Source organism: Haliotis cracherodii, unplaced genomic scaffold (genome assembly GCF_022045235.1).
Source record: "Haliotis cracherodii isolate W230 unplaced genomic scaffold, xgHalCrac1.p SCAF_23, whole genome shotgun sequence".
Taxonomy (NCBI): domain Eukaryota; kingdom Metazoa; phylum Mollusca; class Gastropoda; order Lepetellida; family Haliotidae; genus Haliotis; species Haliotis cracherodii.
In genome coordinates, this window is record NW_027266279.1 from 7,446,691 (window position 1) to 7,469,624 (window position 22,934).

General features: G+C 40.2%; 1 protein-coding gene across 8 annotated transcripts in view; it reads right to left on the reverse strand.

The window, feature by feature from the left end:
- LOC139471512 (D-glucuronyl C5-epimerase-like) overlaps positions 1 to 22,934 on the reverse strand; it is a 339,447-nt gene that overhangs the window by 140,757 nt on the left and 175,756 nt on the right. For 6 of the 8 annotated variants that reach the window (XM_071253878.1, XM_071253880.1, XM_071253876.1 and 3 more), the window contains one exon: positions 12,211 to 12,292. The exons of 1 other annotated variant lie outside the window; for it this stretch is intronic. The gene's annotated coding sequence lies outside the window, so the exon portion shown is untranslated. Of the gene's footprint in view, positions 1 to 12,210; positions 12,293 to 20,163; positions 20,177 to 22,934 lie in introns of those variants that run through there. One more of the 8 variants, XM_071253882.1, reaches the window with a different exon arrangement.

Here is a 22,934-nt window from a genome sequence, read left to right on the forward strand (position 1 = left end):
TGTTACGTAGCTGTAAATACGAAATAACAAAACATCTCGAAAAGTACTAGTCTGGATTTGCTAGTTTGATCTCAGTGAACAATACAAAATGTACTTTACAGGAGGTAATTTTGACATAGGTCACCTTGATCTACTTACACCTGGTTATGCTCTGTTTCACAATAGTCTGTGTTATTCACATTTTTACGTGTAAAAAGGCATCAAAACATTTGATACGCCGTATTTGTGCCACGGCCCAATTAGTACTAATTTAGTTGTTTGAATATTTACATATTTTGTATATTAACTGCAATAATTTAAGATATGAGGTCGAAAAAACAGGTTTTTTTCATTTCCATGAGTACTTTGAGTCTTTGCCTATTACTATCAGTTCTAATGTAACTCCTGGCTTCCATTTGTCCCTTGTTCATCACTGATCTGTACACATTGACTGTTAGCTTTGCATGTTAATGTTTCCACCTGTTTTCTTATATATATATATATATGCTCTCTGCACGCACACATTCATTCACCTGATGAAGGCCTCCGCGGTCTAGTGGTGGAACATCCGCCCGAAGAGCGGAAGGTCCGGGGTTCAATCCCCGGCTGGGTCATACCAAAAGACGTCAAAAGATGGTACTTGTTGTTACCCTGTCTGGCGCTCGGCATTTAGGGACTAAAACAAGGACTAGTCGGCTCGGAGTCAGTATACTGTGTCTGAGTGGGGTATTCATGTTAAAACTACGGCATGGTATCTCAGTGGGTTAGCACTATAAATCGGCATCAGTCTGAACTAGAAAAAGCAGCCACACACACATACACACATGCGCATGCACGTCGCTATATAAGTGCAATAATCTTGGACGCGACGTTAAGCCCCATTTCACCTCACCTCACCTGATGAAGGAATGAGTGCAATCGATTCTGAAACGTATTCCTCATAAGAAAGAAGTTACCATACATAAGAAGACATCCACAAATTCTTTCTTTTAGCTTTTCTGTAATTCTTATAGTTTTAGAAACAAATTGAAGGACTGAGAGCAGGACATTTCCAACAAAATCTTAAAGGAAACATTTTATTTCTTCCACTCAATGAAGATTTCAGGTTAGAATAGGTTCCCAGGTTGGTTGGTTGGTTTGTTTGTTGTTGAACACCACACTCAGCAATATTCCAGCTATATGGGGGCGGCCTGTAAATAATCGAGTCTGAACCAGACAATCCAGTGATTGACATCATGAGCATAGATCCACATAATTTCAGATGGATGCATCAACCAAGTCAGCAAACCTGACCACCCGATCCTGTTGGTCGCCTCTTACGACAAGCAGTTGCCTTGTATGGCAAGCATGGGTTGCTGAAGGCCTATTCTACCCCAGATCTTCACGGGTCAGGTTCCCAGGAGATTGGATGGATGCAAAGTGGGCACTCATAAAAGATCTGAGTCAGATTTGTTCTTCAGCAATCCATGTTTGTTGAAAGAGACAACTAACAGGATCGGGTTGTCAGACTTGGTAGATGCATGCCATCACATCCAAATGTGTAGATCAATGCTCATGATGTCGATCACTGGACTGTTTGGTCCAGACTTAATTATTTACAGACCACCATCACATCGCTGGTATTGCTCAGTGTGGCATGAGTGAGTGAGTGAGTGAGTGAGTGAGTGAGTGAGTGAGTTGGGTTTAACGCCACTTTTAACAGTATTCCAGTTATATCACGGCGTGTCAGCTTAATGTGGGAGGAAAGCTCGAAGTGATGCAGGTCTCAGACGTTTACCACTTTGGTGAAACCCACGAGTATGGGTATGGTGCTGACAAACCTAGAAACATAATCGGGGCGAACTGGGATTCGAACCCACAATCTTAGGTTTCTTGCGTGCCCAAAGGATGCAACTCTGCACAGCGAATCGCGGCACCTTAGACGACTGGGCCACCAGTGCCCCCTAGTGTGGCATTAAACAACAAACTACAATGAGTGGCCTGGCTGATTGTGTTTCATGATGACATGAGGTGTTGCTCATGCTGTCAACCACTGTTTTTTCTGGCCTTCATACGCCCTTTCTATTTACATAGTGATAATCCAGGAACAGTGACTCGTGCAGTCAACTTCTTCGTAACTATCGACCCAAACTCTTTTCAGCATGAAACGGTAACCAAATTATCAACAGAAAATTGTCCTGGTTCTTTCTATTGTTCATCAAATTTGTCTACCCAGCTTCCAGACCCATTAGTTATTGATCCAGAAATTTGTTACTTTGAACAATAAAATTTGAAATTTTATCAACTGGACTTTTCCTGTACTATATAACAATGCCAATATGATAATGAAAATTACATCCTATTTAGAGAGAAGTAAATTTGTCAACCATCTGTAATAAAACACTTCAAGTGGAAAGTACTTCAAAGCATTTCAAAATTATAGTTTTAACAAAGCCACATATCATCATTGTACCACTGGTTATGACCTAGACTTGCTCACAAATAGACTTGCTTGGAATGATTTCTTTTTTCATCTGGGCGGAGAAACACGGAATGTTCCCAAACCATAAACAGTATTCCAAACATGTCACCTAATTCACAAAACAATGCCAGCGTTCTGTATTGTTCAAACTCCCATACAGGGCCAAGTCCATCTCCTTCAGGCAAGGTGGAGTAGGACTCAGATGAAATTCTCAGTAGTCACTGTAGGGAGCTTTCCCTTTGTAATTAGCCAATGTCGCCTCTAATGGAATCCCGGATCAGAATAACACTGAATGGCTGACCGGCATGCTCTAATGCCAAGCAAGGGCCTGATTAAAAGTTCCCAAATTCAAATTTCGGTAATCAAGATAGCATTAAATCTATTTATTGGTATTCTGATTGATTCAAAATGAGGCTAGATGATAAGGGAGAGAATTCAGACACGCAGAAAAATCATGTAATAGCACGTGTCCTGAATGCTGTGTGAAATTACTGCACAGAGAACCATTTAATGATACCAGAGACCGAGCTCTGCCAAAATTACAAAATAATATGCATTTCCCATTTTATCAGTATTAGCTGGCTAGCAGAGGATCCGAGAATCAGATTAGGGACATTGAAATAATTAGTGTGACATGGCTCCAACTGAGAAGTTAATTGCCTACATGTGTTTATTTCATAATTCCTCATACAACATATTAAAATGTTGAGAGCCGATATAAAAATGGGCTAATGATTCATTGATATTGAATAATCTTGATGACAATATAACGTTGAAGGCGACTTTGACTGGATCAAAGAGATAAAGTTTGCTAAAAGCTTTTAAATCTTTTTATTGTCAGTCATATCAGTTATTAAATGAAAATACATACATCTTATCTGAATATAGTTATGGACTCCATGCTGGGTGGAAGAGCTGATTACTGGGTGAGGGGGTAAAATGGGGATAACATCGTGTTAAAATATTAATAACCATACCTGTGTGGCGTGGGGTGGCGTTGCGATGGGTGGGGTTGGGTAGCGTGGCATTAGGTGGGGTTGGGTTGTGTGGCATTAGGTGGCGATGGGTGGTGTTGGGAGTGGTTGGGTGGTGTTGGGTGGCTCTGGGTGGGGTTTGGTGGTGTTGGGTGGCGTGGCGTTGGATGGCATGGCGTTTGATGGCGTGGCGTTGGGTGAAGTTGGGTTGGGTTGGGTGGGGTGGGGTGGGGTGGAGTGGCGTTAGATAGGATTTAAGTGGGGTTGGGTGGGGTTAGGTGGGGTGGGGTGGGGTGGGGTGTCGTGGCGTGGCGTGGCGTGGCGTGGCGTGGCGTTGCATGTGTATGGTAATGTTTCTGGTGCTAGCCCACTGAGATACCATGCCAAAGTTTTAACATAATTACTCAACTCAGACACAGAAAACTGACTTCAGGCTGACCAGTCTTGGTTTTATATAAGTAACATCATTTGGTCCAGCAGTGAGGCTGATACAAATATCAACAACAGTTATTGTGGCCATATTTTAATCGTTGACCTGTGATTTGTGAGAAGCTCATAAAATCAATTATCATCCCTCCATGACAAAAGATGAGATCTGATTGGTCCACGGGATCATGATAAAATACACTGTAACCCGCCTTGGAGGGTAATAAATTTCTCAATGGGGGAAAAAATCTCTTATACCCCACCATGAGCAAATCAGGCTGCACGTGGATTTCTGAGAGACAAAAAAATCCTTTATACCCCGCTTCAAAGCAAAAAGCAGCACGCTTTTCCCAAAACAATGGATGTCAAATGAAATAGCGCAAGCTAACCTCAGCTCAATCGAGCAACTGTTTCCTATCAATTTGGAATTTATTAGAATTATTTTACAATGTCATATTAAAAATGACAGCAAGATATAACCCCATGTACTCCCGTGTGATCCTGCTACAACTAAAGTCCTCTTTGGCTGGTGCTATAGCAAAATATCTGGATATTTTCATGGCTTGATACCAGATATCATCATCCTGTTTTGTTCGACAGCACAAATAACACGCACAAATCAATGCCTTTGCAACGGACATCACATTTTCAGTCACCATTTTGTTCCTGCTTGACACAGTTGGAAAAGGGGTATACAACAAGATCACATCCAGATATATCACAGCCATCAAGGCTCTCATTTGTATTTGAAGGAATTTGTTGAAAATTAACTTAAGTTGCAAGTCATTTCCGTGAGGATTATTTACAGGAACGATCAACAACAAAAATAACATAAATTTGTCGATGCTATTCTGTGTATGCAGAACCCCTCATAATAAGCAGTGTAGTGATGTTTTGTTGTAACAGTGTGTGGGAGTGATCTCCTTGCTGAAATAGTGCTGAGTGTGTTGTAAAACCATTCCTTCGACAGGAGCAAAAAAACACATTCCAGACTCTCTTACAATGCCACTGTCCCTCAACCTGCTTCCCTCTCCCTAACTTACTGTACCGGTATTCGACATAATAAGCGCCCATGGCGAAATTTGCTAATATATTGACCAGTGAACAATCGCAATTAGTACCCCTTCCGATTGATTAATGTACACACGACTAACTTATTCGCATATAATACGCACTATAGTGTTATAACACCCTTATTTATGGGTTAGTAAATTCTGAAAAAATATATCTGTCATATATAGACATTTCAGGCTGACAGCATAAACCACAAAATTTATTTTTCAACTCTGTTTATTTCACCAATATAATATTCTAATAGGAGCCCCCTATTTCTAATTTTGAGAGTGCCTTGGGTGCTTACTACATCAAATATGGTACTCCCATCAAAATCTACAGCTCCTCCTCCTATTGTATCACAGTGTCCGCATTGGATGCCGCAACCAACTTCCCTACTCAAATTATACCAGTTCACGCTCCTAAGTTTCAAGCTACCTCTTCACAAATCCCTGCATTAACCTGCAAAAACTAACAATAAGAGGGAAGCAGAATTAGTTTTGTCCATGAGTTTCTGTACAACTTGCATATAATTTTTTTTGCTTAAGTTTATTTTGTGATTATTAATCATTCTGAATGCGCTTTGGGGGGTATTTTTCGCGTTTGGAACTTTTTTCTGGTCTTAAGCGCATCACCTGATTAAAACATGGCCAACAGGTATTCGGTGTACAGCACTTTCATCATCAAATAGACATGCGCCACAGCTGGAAAGGAAAAGAAACTCTGTGTGACTTTCCCCCCCCAATATGCATTGAAAACAGCAATATAATAATAATAATAATAACAAGTATTTGTCACAGAGTGACGAAATATCCCCCGCCTGTACACCATAGTACCAAATATGAAGACAATCCAGTGTTTAGTTCTTGAGATATCGCGGCAACACCGTTTTCCAACTCCAAAAGCAGATATGCCTGCTGTGACCTTGAAAATGGGGTCAAGGTCACCAAAACCGACTGGTGTCTGCGGAGTCTGTATATACACCATAGTTCCAAATATGAAGACATTCCAGAGATTAGTTCTTGAGATATTGCGGCAACACCGTTTTCCAACTCCAAAAGCAGATATGCCTGCTGTGACCTTGAAAATGGGGTCAAGGTCACCAAAACCGACTGGTGTCTGCGGAGTCTGTATATACACCATAGTTCCAAATATGAAGACAATCCAGTGTTTAGTTCTTGAGATATCGCGGCAACAAACAGGTGGGACGTACGGACGGACGTACGGACGGACGGACAGACGGACGTACGGACGTACGGACGGACGGACGTACGGACGGTCGTGAATACTATATCCCCCGCTTCGCGCTTTCGCGCGGCGGGGGATAATAATAAAAATAAAAATAATAGTGAGTGAGTGAGTGAGTATGGTTTTACGCCGCTTTTAGCAATATTCCAGCAATATCACGGCGGGGGACACCAGAAATGGGCTTCACACATTGTACCCATGTCGGGAATCGAACCCGGGTCTTCGGCGTGACGAACGAACGCTTTAACCACTATGCTACCCGACCGCCCCAATAAAAATAATAAAAATAATAATAATAATAATAATAATGATGATGATGATGATGATGATGATGATGATGATGATGATGATAATAATAATAATAATAATAATAATAACCAGCCTGACACCCAGACCATCTTTGTTGCATTATTTTATTTTAATCTGAACATGTTTCATCTGTTTGTTTCTTTGTTGTTTAACGCTGCATCATCAATATTACAGTGATCGTTATTGTGAGCAAACATTTGATGCTATAATTGGGCTAAGAGGACATGCTATCAACCAAGTCACGAGGTCTGACCTCTTACGACCAGCATAGGTTGCTGCGGACCTATTCAAACACAGAATTCCCATGGGACGAAATATTTATGACATTAAATACATGTTTGTGGTTGAATGTGGCAAAGGGATCATCTAAAGTAATTACAGTCAACTACAATATGTTTGTTTGTTTATTTGTTTGTTTGTTGTTTCACGCCGCACTCAGCAATATTCCAGCGACATGATGGCGGTCTGTAAATAATTGAGTCTGGACCAGACAACCAAGTGATTAACATCATAAGCATCGATCCACGTATTGGAATACGATGACATGCATCAACCAAGTCAGCGAGCCTGACCACCTGATCCTGTTAGTCACCTCTACGACATGCATAGTTGCCTTTTACAGCTAGTATGGGTTGATGAAGACTTATTCTACCTTCGTGGGTCTACTATAGTATGGACATCATTTTGATGTATGGGATTTCCTTATAAAAAATGAAAACTACAACTTTAATAGGCCCATTTTTATAATGCGCCATTCCATTCAAAACATAGAATTTGTTCGCATTAATTGGCATAATAATGGTTACAGAGGATCATTCAAGATAGATATCAGTAAATATACTCTGAACTACCAGGTAAAAAGCAGGATTTTAAACCTTTCTTTGCTTCCTAAGTCTTTTTAACAACAGATGAGACAAAAATATGACGATTAAAGTGTTTCTAAAACAGAACCAACAATCACATGTACAGCCTTTATACTGGAACTCTGACATCAAACTGTTGAACTAGTATGTAAAAGAAAATCACAGAATTTCAAAAAACAAAAAAACACAATCTAAAACCTTTTTTTCACTGAATAAAGTCATATAACATCTCAGTTGAAAGAAATACGTGTACTCCCATGACAAAAAACTGACACAAAATTTATAAAACATACCACAATGTGCCAAGTCTTAATTGACTAATTTCACAAAATCTGGAAAACTTTTAAAAAAATAACAATAAAAACGAAACGCTCACAAATAAAACTGTTTCATGAGAATTTCAGTGGAAAATTTCACCAAAAGGCCTTGATGGACAGCTGGTATGGTACTCAAACCAGAAGTTATGTCCTCTGCTGTCTCTTAGACCTCTGTACTCAGCCTGTTATCAGATCAATTTACATGTAAAACATATACTATGTCCCTAAAAACAAACCTTCCTCACTTGAAATGGTTGCCGAATAATCCACACAGTTACTGGGTGAAGTTCGGAATGCTGCGAGTATATCTGACTATCTAAACATGCTCCTTCAACGGTTTAGATTTTGGAGGTTCATCTCCCAAAATAAACCGTTTGTATTGTTCAACAACCGTCGAGCTACAAATTGTGGTGATTTTGACGATTGCCATTTCTGTGGAAACATATTTGTGAGTAGCGGCTCCATTGCATTAGAAACGGCATGCAGTAAAATACAATCAGAACATTGCAAGGGTGGTCTGTCTGGCGCGTGTGCGAGGGAGAGATACTGTGCCAGATTGAGATATAAAAACTCACTTTGAAAACAACATTGGATATTTGAAGAAAGTGAATGTTTTACTTTCAAGCACCAAGTTGGGTCGTTGCCGATGGCAACTGTGGAGGCAATGATTAGAGGTTTTGGCCCCACAGAGAAAATGACACATTACTGTTTGTTGATTTTACAGTTCGTTTGTATAAAGACATGTATTACTGGTAGATTTAGTCATGATACAATAACATTAGGGGGTAAGTTATGTCGATGCAAATATTAAGGTGGAAAATCTACATCTGAGCGTTCCAGTACATTTTGATTTTCTTTTCTTGTGAAGAATGATATCTGAAGAAGCATTAATATGCACAGACATCCATGTCATCATTTTGAAATGAATAATGACACAACTTTCGAAGTAATGTGAACAAATGGGATCTTGCAGATCTCCAAATCTAAATGTGCTTTTTTATTGTCATTCCGAACTAACACTCACGGAATGACCTGTCTCTTGGAATGTCTGGTATCTCAAGTAAGTACGAAACATAATATGTAATTGAATTACACATTTACCAAAAAATCTTAAAAGTTGAGATATTTTTAATGTTTAATATTTCTTACATAGCTTGGTAACTATGGCTTGAATAGAAAGCACTGAACGGACCTCTTCCAATTCAAGACGTTAATTCAACCGGAAACAAACATCATTCAACATCTGAAAATTAATAGTCATTAAAAAGTCCTGATACGTACATTTCAATCCATGATGAATGCCTTTCAAATACTGTTCTCATTGCTCATGGACTAGAAAATTCTTCTACACCTAGACCTCAATACTCAAATCATAAGGCATAAATCAAACCCTGAATTATACCACTGGTTATCAAATCAGTGAAAGACTACAAACCCAGGAGATTTGGAACCACCAATCAAGTTGCGATCTGGGGTCCGAGTTCGTCGCCCTCACTTCATCAGCAGCACAGTCGACAAATGGTGGCCATTTTAATCAACTCATGCATAAAACCTGCAAAGATTCACCCGAGAGGCGAGAAAGGGTTCTGTATATAATACTTCATCTGGCTAAAACCCCTCGGTGAAGATTTGGAAATATGACAACATATACGTATCTATCTTGTCTGGTGCCCAAAGCCTGATATGTCTCTTGAGTACCATCAAAATGCAGACCCATAAAAGCTTAAGAACTAGAAGGTTCAAATAAAAACTAGAAGACCATGTGGAATGATATCATGTACAAAATACTGCATCGCTGCATCAGTCCATGATATGGTATCAGTTCATGTTGTAATGGCTAAAAAGTACCATGTGATGAAATACCATACTTTGTGTGGTACGTGTTAATTAAGGATTGACTGTGTATTTTGTTCGGTTCATTGAGGTATGAATCCAAAAACCGATGTGCAAACTGTATGAATCCGCGTAGCACCGTCTCATCACCATTGGGAAATGACTGCAATAACACGTGACCAATTCAGCTAATCAGGATGCAGGAATTTCAATGTACACAACAAAAATTTAATTATCATATTTTTAAGGAAGACAATCATCATCACCATCATCTCGAACATCACCACTACCATCACCCCATCATCATCATCATCATCATCATCATCATCATCCTTGTCATTACCACTTCCATCCCCTCCACTTTTACCATCATCGCCACCATCACCATCATCATTGTCGTTACCATTATCATCAATATTGATGGTTAATCAATATTTTAGTTTGTGCAACGACAACAGTACTTATATTCATGCATATAGAATTCACCACAATAACACGTCAGCCACTCCATTACTGTTCTCTACACAATTCCAAAAACCACTATCATCTAAATTTGATATTTCCGTCTGGAATACGAAAAAGTCTATCTTTCCCACAATTCCACTTCCTAACAGTCTGCACATGCCCAAACAGACGGACGTCAGAGTGTTTACCTTTATTTACCCAATCAGTCTCACCCGAGTTTACATTCTCCATTGTTTCAACTTAACCTCATTATTACTACCATCACCCCTACTATTACATCATCACCACCACCATCACCGTCGTCATTGTCATTTAGCAGCTCTTAATATGACTTACCATATTCGACGTAATAACCGCCCAGGGCACTCTCAAAATTAGAAATAGGGGGCTCTTATTAGAATATTATTTTGTCGAAAAAAACAGAGTTGAAAGATAAATTCTGTGGTTTATACTGACAGCCTGAAATGTTTATATACGAGATATATTTTTCGAGAATTTGATTGCCCATAATTAAGGGTGCATATAACATACGAGTGCATATTATACGCGAACAAATTAGTATTGTGTACATCGATCAATCGGAAAAGGTGCTAATTTGGATTGTTCACGAGCCAATATATAAGCATATATCACCGTGGGCGCTTATTAGAGCGGGGCGCTTGTTATGTCGAATACGGTAATATATCTGTTTTAAGAAAACTATTGAACAATCTTAAATTACAAGTAAATGTGACAACAACCAAGTGCTATATCGTTACAACTAATACAATAGGTGTTGACTCTAGCACACACAGGAAAGAAGTGAGGTTTCTCGCCATTACACATGTCATAGCTTGTATTGCTATAGTGCTATTCGGGAACAACTAATTGTGTGTAATTAACAGTGAAGAGGACATCTGTTTAAAATCTGAAAATTTGGTTAGTGTGACTGAAGCCAAAATACAGGATTTATGGCAGAGATGTAATAGAGGTAGAGATTTAGTAAGAATTGTAGTTTTTATCAAACGTCATGAACTATGAATAAGTTGCTATCCACTTTAGAAAGATTTACTTCTCAGCTAACCTGATGCTTGCTGAGGTAAGTTCCATTTTGAAGGATTTGATAGTTGTTAGTTGTTGAGGTTGGTGTAACCAAGGGTCAGAACTGGGACCACGTCTCTGATTCAAATCAACTGTCAAAACCCTTTCCATAATCATAAGATATCTCTGCTAAGAGATGCTTTGACCTGGTGAGTGTATCCTAACCACCAGTGGCACCATCACAAACACATGCAAAGGCAAGTCAATTGTTCACCCGAAAAACATAGGACATTAAAGTACAAGTCAGAATAGGGAATTGCATGATACATCTTTTAGTCACTGATGCATCAAATTTGGAAATGTCCTCCACATGTCAACAATGAAACTTTTCTAAAGTTATACTGAGGCCTTGAATGTTGAATGGTTTGGTGCCAATTTTCAGCGTAGGTCTAGACACTCTAAGGACCTTGGGTGACATTATCCTCCAGTAAAAAGGTATCCTTTTGTCGTCTTATTGATCTAGATGAAAAAGCAGGAGTTACCAGGCAAACAAACTTGTTTACCAGAGCTGCAGATTTACCCTAGCACTGCCCCTTTTTAACAGTGCATCCTGTAGAGACCACATATACCTATACTCTATCCTTCACAGAAAATGAATGTGATTATCACAAAGAGAGTGGTGACAGTGCATCTTTAATTCACTCCATCAATCAATTTGCCAGGTAACTTATCCAAACAAATATATTTGCATAAATCCAATGTCTATTTGCAAAAAACTAATTACATCTTTGCCGACATTAAACAAACATCCTACATATACAAACCACTGCATAGAGACCTGAGCTAGTAATACATGTATTTAATTGTAAATTGGATGTAAATTTGACTTCAATGATTTGTTTACCTTCTGGGAAACGTTCACCAGCTTCAACACTAAAGCAAGCATTAGATGACATCAAATAATATTTTTAATCTGTTCCAGCAGAAAATGGCCACTGCAAGCACCGAAGTCTGTTTTGGAGTCTGTACGATATTTGTTCATAGCTAAAATGGGCAGTATGGTACCCTCTGATATTTAATCTAGGAAATTGCATTAGATACACTTGTTTGATTTTGAAATGGCAAGATTATTCCTCAGGAGACTCGACAATGATTTGAGGCTGTGCCATGCGACGATCTGGCGTATGCAAAATGATGTCACCCCGAGGAAGCGTCTCCCGGTTCTGGGCCAACACGATACTGAAATCAATCAAATTACTTACTGTTACTGGACCGGGCTGCGCTTTATAAATCTCTTGGTGGAAGCCATGAAGCTTGATTTGATGCACTTTACAGTTTCAATCTCTGCAATGTAACAATAAATATGTCAGCATCAGCATCAGCATCATAATATTCCGTGTTCCTTTTTGTTTGTCTGTTTTTCTAGAAGTGCTCATAGAACAAATCACTCATTACAATGACAGCCTCCAACAGGGTTGGTACAGATTCAACAAATTCAAGACCTTTTCAAGGCTTTTTTCAAGGCAAAACACCATCCGGGTTGCAATCATTTGGAAGAACGCGAGTAATTCACGCAATCATCATGCAAAAGAGGTCTGCAAAATCACCTGCAAATTTTAAATTGCTCTTTCTCATGCAGTTTGGGGGTGATTAAAGGCCTTTTCAAGGCATAGTGCCAACTTTCAAGGTTTTTTGACAGCTAACACTGATTTTAGGCCTTTTCAAGACAAATTCTAAAATTCAAGGCCTCTTCAAGAGAAACTCCAAAATCAAGGTCTTTTCAAGACAAACTCTAAAATCAGGGCCTTTTCAGGACAAAATCTACCATTCAAGGCCTTTTCAAGAAAAACTCCAAAATCAAGGCCTTTTCAAGACAAATTCTAAAATTCAAGGCCTTTTCAGGACAAACTCTCAAATCAAGGTCTTTTCAAGACAAACTCTAAAATCAGGGCCTTTTCAGGACAAAATCTACCATTCAAGTCCTTTTCAAGACCAACTCCAAAATCAAGGCCTTTTCAAGACAAATTCTAAATTCAAGGCCTTTTCAAGAGAAACCCTAAAATCAAGGCCTTTTCAAGACAAATTCTAAAATCAAGGCCTTTTCAAGACAAACTCTAAAATCAGGGCCTTTTCAAGACAAATTCTAAAATTCAAGGCCGTTTCAGATTATGTGTGCACCCTGTCCAAAGACTCAAGAAGCGTCATGAGATGGAAGGCCTTCAGGATTGGTTTGGGGAGGTGTTGAGGGCTGCGTATTCCAGATTGGGAATTTGAACTTAAGGGTGGATTATTTAAAATTCGGATCTAGGGATCTGATTTTCGTGTGTTTGGATTTTAATGGTTTGAGGTCAGGAGTTTGTGGTTTGGAATTTGAGCACTAGGGTAGGGAGTTGAGCACTAAGGTAGGGATTTAAGCACTAGGGTAGGGAGTTGAGCACTAGGGTAGAGAGTTGAGGACTAGGATAGGGAGTTGAGCACTAGGGTAGAGAGTTGAGCACTAGGGTAGAGAGTTGAGCACTAGGGTAGGGAGTTGAGCACTAGGGTAGAGAGTTGAGCACTAGGGTAGGGAGTTGAGCACTAGGGTAGGGAGTTGAGCACTAGGGTAGAGAGTTGAGCACTAGAGTAGGGAGTTGAGCACTAGGGTAGAGAGTTGCGGACTAGGGTAGAGAGTTGAGCACTAAGGTAGGGATTTAAGCACTAGGGTAGGGAGTTGAGCACTAGGGTAGAGAGTTGAGGACTAGGATAGGGAGTTGAGCACTCGGGTAGGGAGTTGAGCACTAGGGTAGAGGTCAGGAGTTTGTGGTTTGGAATTTGAGCACTAGGGTAGGGAGTTGAGCACTAAGGTAGGGATTTAAGCACTAGGGTAGGGAGTTGAGCACTAGGGTAGAGAGTTGAGGACTAGGATAGGGAGTTGAGCACTCGGGTAGGGAGTTGAGCACTAGGGTAGAGAGTTGAGCATTAGGGTTGGGAGTTGAGGACTAGGGTAGGGAGTTGAGCACTAGGGTAGAGAGTTGAGCACTAGGGTAGGGAGTTGAGCACTAGGGTAGGGAGTTGAGCACTAGGGTAGGGAGTTGAGCACTAGGGTAGGGAGTTGAGGACTGGAGTTGGATATTGGGGTCTTAGTTTGGGAATCAGGCATTAAGGCTTTGGAGTAAAGGAAATATTCACAAAAATAGCGGTAAATCTAAATACATTTGTCACAGTGTGAGCCTGAGTTCATGCACCTTTACAAGATACAGTGAATATTCAATCTTGCCAGATATTATGTTCAATGAGAAAATGAGTGGCAAAGTCAAGAATCAATTTCAATTTAATTAACTTAAATCAGATCGAGAAGAGACAAACATTGGCATGACAGCATGAATATCTCTTTTATGCTCTATTTCCATAAGATGAGTGGGAACCGTTAAGATTTGTTTTCACCCTCTCTTGCTTTCATTGGTAGCAGAGTTGCTGGGGCCTATTTCACCTTGAATCCCCCACAGGTTAAAACCGACAGTCACAAGTAAATCACTACTACATCAGCTATAATACAGCCTAGGCAAAATATAACACTAAGTACCCGGGTATGTAAAATATTAAAAAGGTGAAATGTAGGGAGATGTAGATTGATCGTCCCTGCACTTGACAACCTTACGCATCCTGCATGATAATGATAAGAGGTTACAATCCCCGTGCACCCCCTTCACTACTATATATACACCTCTGTCAGTACACAAATAGAGATTCAAGTGATTAAAATTAAAATTCACTCAGGACAGGGATAGGCTAGGTACATTCTTCCAAATCTCACCATCTTGAACCTACTAACAGTACATGCAAACTTTCAGCTCTTTGAGAATGAAATCTGAACCAATTCAAGTCATATGCCTTCAAAACATACATGTCCGTCAAGAAAACACTTCTTGTTCAAGACCATAACAGGTATAACTGTATATGTTACATGGGCCATCCCTGAACAGGACAAGTACCTCCAAGGATAATGTTCTCATTATTCAACTCAACAAGAAAGCCATTTAGATAGCACTCGGGTTTACTGCATGTACGAGACTGAATCCTTCCTGTCCTCAATGAATGTTCCTCCTCAAATAGTGACAAGTAGGTCGGACTTAGCCTCTGAACATATAACCTGAACTTGAGTGAGTGAGTGAGTGAGTGAGTGAGTGAGTGAGTGAGTGAGTATTGTTTTACGCCGCTTTTAGCAACATTCCAGCAATTCCCACGTCGGAGGACACCAGAAATGGCTTCACACATTGTTCCCATGTGGGGAATCGAATCCGGGTCTTTGGCGTGATGAGCGAACACTTCAACCACAAGGCTACCCCACGCCCCACCTGAACTTGTGGGAAATATAGACCCTAGCATTACAGTAGGGGCGGGGTGGAAGGGAAACTTCAGGGACTGAGACAGATTAGTGGGACCATTCAAATCCATTGTAGTGAGTGAGTTGGGTTTAACGCCGCTTTTAACAGTATTCCAGTTATATCACGGCGTGTCAGCTTAATGTTGGAGGAAAGCCCGAAGTGATGTTTACCACTTCGGTGAAACCCACGAGCACGGGTATGGTGCAGACAAACCTAGAAACATTATCAGGGCGAACCCGAATTCAAACCCACAATCATAGGTTTCTGGCGTGCCAAAAGGACGCAACTCTGCACAGCGAATCGCGGCGCCCTAGACGACTGGGCCACCCATCCCACCCAAAACTGTTGTAGAAAGGCTATGTAATAGTGAGAGAGTAGTGTGTGATGCTGCCACTAGCAATATTCATGCCACAGGGTTACGATGACATGCAATCTACCAAGTCAACAAATGGGGACCTATGTACATTAATCCAGAATCCTCATGGGTTAAGAAAGGATGAAAATAATATGGACTGATAGATGAAACTACGATTATCACCAAACAAAACGATGTTGGCTCTGCATGCATATAAATGTTTAATTTGTTCTTTCGCCATTGTCAGTAATATTCAGAAACTTTGATACCAAGTTTCAGACATATTACAAGCATTATGGCAAATAAGTAGTTTTAAATGCCTCCATATAATGGCTTTCCCTTTGAACAATATACCATGTCAGCTGGAAACATAATATCTCCATGTCAATTTCACAATGCTCCTAAAAATTATACTGAAATAAAGATTAAAGTATAACCAAAAACATTTGAGTAATAAAATATAGTCTTGAACTTTCACTGCCAGTTATAAACCAAACTAACTGGTTTCTATGTAACATGGGGACAAACGAGCTGCGTAAATGTCAAAAGGCCACAGTTAAGTTGTTTTATAACCAGCATGACTCATAGATATTATGTTCATAATTCAAAAGAGTCATCTATCCTGGTCATGAGCAGATGCATCGAAACCAAGACAGTAACTGGAATCTAGGGACTCCTCAACCAAGAAACTGTGACTTATGAAATCGTAAAAAATATATCTACAAAATAAAAAAACAAAAATCCAAATGGAGCCAAGAACAATTCTTAATTTCAGATTGAGTAAAAACTGAGCAAGCCATTTATTCTCTCGGGTCTTAATGGCAGACTAATCTGAAAACTCCACAACCAAGAAACCGCGATTATCCTGAATACAAGCCAAGGGTTTTAAACTTTTATAGACTCATGTTGATATATTTGCTATCAAAAGAAACTTTGTGAAAACTATTACAGCATGAAACTGCCATCCATGACAACTTTCCCAGCATGCACTATTGATATAACAGGGGAGGTAACTGCACATAAGAAAACAAAGAAACTAACAACATGGATTGTTGTTTCAGAGATAATATCTAACATCAGAGAGGATCACATCAATATTATTCTTGTGAACTGATAGAATATTTATGACGGTGAAATATCTGAGGAATTGCCTTCAGGGAAGGTGATGAGGTGTTATAATCATACATGATATTATTGGATATAACGCAAATCTTGCCCTGTATATAATTCAGTGATTGATTGAAGAGCCTTCAAATTGTATTCCTTTATCTAAACAAAATTTTGAAAAATTGCATAAAAGCAATATCGTGAACAATTGTGTCATGAGCAATACTGTGGGTGAGTGAGTGAGTGAGTGAGTGTGTGCGTGCATGTGTGCGTGTGTGCGTGCGTGCGAGCGAGCGAGTGAGTGAGTCAGTGAGTGAGTGTGTCAGTGAGAGTGGTTTTAAGCCACTTTAGCAATATTCTAGCAATATCCTGGCAGGGGACACATTGTTCCTATTTGCAGAATTAAATCCAATCCTTGGACTTACATGCATTCACAAAGGAGAGATAATATTAATTCTGAGTTTCGAGTAGGTAGGTCAATATTACTCACTGTCTTTTCAAGAAATAAAATGAAGAAAAATGTCAACTCCACAAAATTAATTATAACAACCTATTGTTAAGATTATACATACTGTTATAGATCGACATCATGACCAATGGAAGACATTATACAAATAATGACTAGTTTCTTCTTTATATGAAAACAAGTACCCAACCCAATGTGACCGGACCTTGACCTTGACCTTAGGATGATCTCACCAAGAGTAATCAATTGTTTTTTGTCATATTCATTTGAAAAGTGATTAATTTCACCTTTTTTTTTTCTGGCAGACGATGTCAGTATTGATCACATGACAGGTCAATAGTGATCAAGGTCAGTGACGACAGTTCACCTCATGGGATAAGTTTTCTTTAGTTGGCATTGACTTTTTTGTCTCATCATGTGATAAGGATTAACCAATGAAATTCAAATCCTAAAAGAGGCAAAACAACATTAACTTCTGTTCTCAACAATGAAGCAATGTGACGTCATATCTCTTCAAGTGACCATTATTGACAATCTCCAAAATGTACACGTGCAAACATGGAAAGTTATGACGTTTATCATTTCTACCCTTAGGGATAATAAGAAAAGGTTAGCGCCTTTATAAAGGTTGATATGGACTTTTATTACCTGCATAGGCAGGTTGCTAACCAGGTTATGCCACATGGGCTCCACAAAGTTGGTGCCCTTTGCACGATGATGCAAAACTGTGAACTGAGGCTTGTTCTCCTCATCAATCATTCCAACTCGGTATGTTGCGTGTGCACGGATATCATGAAGCAAACAGTGGTATAACTGATGTTACTCACATGTATATTCCACAACGAAGGATCTAAAATGAATTCAGCTAAAAAATTGTTCAATGTCCATAAATGCAACTCATGCCATTCTCAGGCAGCCATTGAAGTAGAGCACAGAGAGGGAAAACATGGAATATCTTCGTCCAGAAAGCAGCAGACGGATGAGCCAGATCAAAGAATTTCCTACAAACAAGAAACCTCCAGCATCCTCTTCCGCCTAAACTAGAAAAATTGAGACATTCACCAAACCTTCATTTCAGATTCAGTGAAAGATGTAAGCTGATAACTCAATCATTTGCACATCAAAAGATCAATTTTGGAAAAACCCTTGTATATGCATGATTGTTGCAGGATGCAGGAAACTGTCCAATCCCAGCCCACATCCGATTCTTCTTCAGGGTGATAATGAACCAATTCCACCCTATTTTTCACAGGCACGTTTTTACGGTTATTCTACGGCAGATCCAACCTGGAATAAATGTGTTTTTATCGCCAGTAGGGACACCAGGGGTGAAGGGCCCATCAACTCGGCGGAAAGTGTTCGTATTGTAAACCATCAGTGTTTGCTAAAGGTTTCACACCCTGCACTTCAGTTGACCAAACTGGCCTTGAGTTCGGGGCAACATTATACAGTTATAACACTGCCATTGATCTGTTGGGACACAATGAAGGTATTTCCTTGCAAATCTGCCCCTTTTCACAGGAAAAGGCAAGAGAGATCATTGTAATGCTCCTCACATCATGTGGTCAACACGTTCTGAAGTGGCTTCTAGTTTAGTTAAAAGTGGAAGCTTGCAAAAACATCCTCATGAGAAGTGTGTTATGCACGGCTACCACAGACAGAAGCTGGCAACACTGTGATGTCAGGGGGCTCATGTTCTGCTTGTGTAATGTAGATTATCTGGTACACAGAAGAAGGTCTACAATCTGCTTCTCAGGAGAAGGAGATTTCAGTTGTTGTCAGTTTGAAGTAAGACATGGCAGTTATCTGTCCCCCTCCACAAGATGAGTGAGTGAGTGACTGAGTGAGTGAGTGAGTGAGTGAGTTGGGTTTAACGCCGCTTTTAACAGTATTCCAGTTGTATCACGGAGGAAAGCCAGAAGTGATGCAGGTTTCAGACGTTTACCACTTCGGTGAAACCCACGAGCAGGGGTATGGTGCTGACAAACCTAGAAACATAATCCAAGCGAATCAGAGTTAAAAGAAGAATTCCGTGGTTTATGCAGACAGCCTGAAATGTTTATATACGACAGATATATTTTACCCGAATCTAATTGCCCATAATTAATGGTGCATGTTACATATGAGTGTGTATTATACACAAATAAATAGGTCTTGTGTAAACTGATCAATCGGAAGGGGTGCTAATTGGGATTGTTCACTTGCCAATATATTAGCAAATATCGCAGTGGGCGCTTATTAGAGCAGGGCGTTTATTTCGATGAATATGATAATTCAAGTACCAAGTTGGGATAAAAAGTCTTTCATGGTTTTCATGATATGCTCCGGAAACGAACTACAGACGGACAATATCTCTCCCATTGTAAGCCTGGGGTATAAAAATCATCACACGTCCTAATATCAGTCGACCTATTGGAGATCATGATGCCACACTATTTGACTTGACATGCCCTTCACAACATCACAAATGTCTCCTTTAACACCTTCAGTTCCCCTACCAAACAGATCTAACTGTCATGAAAAAATATTACACAGGAAATAAATTTCTGTAACTATCCCAAGTAAGTCAGTTATCTCTAGGTTTTTTACCTAGATTTCAGCCTCAAGGGTATTATACTACGTCAAGTTTCCTGTCACCAACACACATGACCACAACAGCACCATCTATCAAAATAAAATATCAGTTTAATCCTAATTTCCCCTCCAGCATATAACGACTTACTAAAAAACACATTTCAAGGAAATACCAGCGTCACTATTCAGGAAAAATGAGAAAAAAACATGAACAAAAGCTGTTTCTACAGAAAGACGTCAGTTCGTCAAATATTTATCAAGATGCTGAAAAACATCTCCAATACGGATTTCTCTTTTATCCAGCAGGCTTTAATCTGAAATAATTCACTCCATTCCAAAACGCACTTACCTAAACTTCCAAGGATAGAAAAAAGGTTTGTCACTGGATGAAGATATCACCGGATCCTCGGAAGAAGCAACAGGCGACTTGAGCGATGTAATTTCAGACCATTTAAAAATTGCACTAAAAATATAACTTCTTTACCAAATGTTTTTTTCTCATTTGCAATGCCCCATGAGACTTCAGATGATCATGTAGATCAATACTAGTGCCTCTTAATCAGGTCCAATATCCCTACTGCGACCCCCAAACACAAAAGAGCTATTTCAATTTGTCTAGCTGGCGTTCTCTAACAGTGGCGGTCCCTATTACACTATTCTCGATAACATCCGACATCAAAAGCTCCGTGTCCAACACGGCTCCGTTTAGGACGTTCTGCGATGGATCGTTTGCTTCGAAGGGGTATCTCCATTAGGGGGATTATTTCAAGTGTCAATGACAACGATTTCGCTGTCAATTCTGCATTTTTTGGATCCAGACTGCAATCGCTGATGCACTTTTTGAATAAGAGTTTGAATGGACCTTTGGACAGGAGCACGGTGTGGAGTGGATGAAAGATATTAAAAAGTTTCATTGGATTTATTGGGACAATGGCAACTTGAGGCTCGAGCTGGAAACATCTACCACTGGCAAGGGAACCATCAGTGTTATTAGCACCATGTCTTCATCAGGAAGAACAGGATATTTATTACTTGCCCGTGAAGAGATCACCCGTTTAATAAACATACAGTTGTATTACACATTGTGTAATACCAAAACGCGTGCTTATGTACTCTCGGAACACGTTTCACGAAAAATATTGAAAGCTCTCAACATCCCTTGGCTTATTCAACGACATTGCGTGTGGAGATGATAGATCACTGAGAGGAGCTTAAGCACACTCGATGACCACAGCAACCTTGTTGCTAGGCTGACGTCACATGGCATTGTTTCGCCGAAGGATCTTGCAACAAAATTCCACAAATTACGTCATCGGGTATTGTGACGTGATTGTAAACTTTGAGGTGCAAGGCCCCGTTCCACAAGGCGATCGTGCTGTAGCGCAACGACAGTCGTTGGTCTAAGTTTAAGTATGTGAGTTGCGATAACCTTAACGCTATGATAATTTTGTGGAACGGACGCTTGAATTCTAAAGATAGACAGTTGTATGGTATTAAATTCATACGTTTCAACTTTTGACGTGTTTGAAGTATTATTCTGTTAAACTCAATTGTATTATGCCGTGGATCGTGTAGGTGTCAGCCTATTCACACTCGACAGTATAATTCTAAAAACGTTTTAAATGGCAAGTAATAAATAAAATACTAAACTCGCTACCGTGTAAAACCAATTTTATGAAACTCGTGAATAGTTGTGGTATCTGACTCGCTTTCGCTCGTCAAATACCACAACTATTCACTCGTTTCATAAAATTGGTATTACACGGGAGCTCGTTTAGTATTCTATATGTAGCAAATCCCCGAGTTTCGGAGGACAAAGTGGCCCAAAGTAGACAACAACACAATTCTTGACATCCCATCATGTCTCAGGTTATCACACACGGTCAATTTGTTATTTTCTAAATTGTTTTATGTTGTACAAAAAAAAGACTTATTTGTTTTACACCATTCTGGGCGGCCACAGCTTGTCAGCTTCCCTTGGGAAGTCATGCTGCTTCCTGTGCTGTCTGGAATAGAAGGTCTCTAGTTTCCCATGCCTGTCTCCCTATGGGTATTCTTGAGTAGAATGTCCCTAGTTTCCCATGCCTGTCTCCCTGTGGGTATTCTGGAATAGTAGGTCGCCAGTTTCCCATGCCTGTCTCCCTGTGGGTATTCTGGAATGGTAGGTCCCCAGTTTCCCATGCCTGTCTCCCTGTGGGCATTCTGGAATAGAAGGTCTCCAGTTTCCCATGCCTGTCTCCCTGTGGGTATTCTGGAATAGTAGGTCGCCAGTTTCCCATGCATGTCTCCCTGTGGGTATTCTGGAATAGTAGGTCGCATGTCTCCCTGTTGGTATTCTGGAATAGTAGGTCGCCAGTTTCCCATGCCTGTCTCCCTGTGGGTATTCTTGAGTAGAAGGTCGCCAGTTTCCCATGCCTGTTTCCCTGTGGGTATTCTGGAATAGTAGGTCTCCAGTTTCCCATGCCTCTCTCCCTGTGGGTATTCTGGAATAGTAGGTCCCCAGTCTCCCATGCCTGTTTCCCTGTGGGTATTCTGGAATAGTAGGTTCCCAGTTTCCTATGCCTGTCTTCCTGTGGGTATTCTTGAGTAGAAGGTCCCTAGTTTCCCATGCCTGTCTCCCTGTGGGTATTCTGGAATAGTAGGTCTCCAGTTTCCCATGCCTGTCTCCCTGTGGGATCTTGAGTAGAAGGTCCCCACTTTCCGATGCCTGTCTCCCTGTGGGTATTCTAGAGGAGAACATGTACCTTGTTATACTTCTCTATGGAGCACAATAGGTCCCTAGTTCCACTGTGGGTATACTGAAGTAAGTGAGTAAATATGGTTTTATGGCACTTTTAGAAATATTCCAGCCATATCGTAACGGGAACACCAGAACTGGGTAAGTTTAAACATTTTAAGTTGGTTGATTGGTTTGTTGTTTAATGCCGCACTCAGCAATATTCCAGCTATATGACGGTGGTTTGTAAATAATAGTGTCTGGACCGGAAATCCAGTGATTGATATCATGAGCATCGATCAACGCAATTAGGATCGATAACATGCATCAACCAAGTCAGCAAGCCTGACCACCAAATCCTGTTAGTCGCCTCTCATGACAAGCATAGTCGACTTTTACGGCAA